At 33.4% G+C, this 308-nt stretch overlaps 1 protein-coding gene across 1 annotated transcript in view; it reads right to left on the bottom strand.

Annotated features, from left to right (window-relative positions):
* LOC119582352 (AT-rich interactive domain-containing protein 4B-like) overlaps window positions 1-308 on the bottom strand; it is a gene marked incomplete at its 3' end in the record, with an annotated part of 36,609 nt that overhangs the window by 12,897 nt on the left and 23,404 nt on the right.

Here is a 308-nt window from a genome sequence, read left to right as displayed (position 1 = left end):
TAGATCCAATGACCTGAATTCATCATATAACCCCAATGCTGCCAAAATTAAGTAAAATAATGTATACATTTCTTGGAACTTGCCATCACCTTTAATAAAAGTTAATAAAAAAGCTGCATGCATTTATATGATCACATTTAAATATCACTTTTTCCTTTTTCTGCCCTTGTACAGATGTTTATTCATACCGATACTTCAATTTAGAAATTAATAATGAGAGGGTCCCCTTGGAGACCTGTATAAAGCCTCTTCCATCTTAAGATCCTGCAGCACCCAAACATTAGCATCATACACATACCATTTCAATC

Source organism: Penaeus monodon, chromosome 15 (genome assembly GCF_015228065.2).
Source record: "Penaeus monodon isolate SGIC_2016 chromosome 15, NSTDA_Pmon_1, whole genome shotgun sequence".
Classification (NCBI taxonomy): Eukaryota; Metazoa; Arthropoda; class Malacostraca; order Decapoda; family Penaeidae; genus Penaeus; species Penaeus monodon.
The sequence above is the reverse complement of the archived record's forward strand: the minus strand, read 5'-3'. Positions and strand labels throughout refer to the sequence as shown.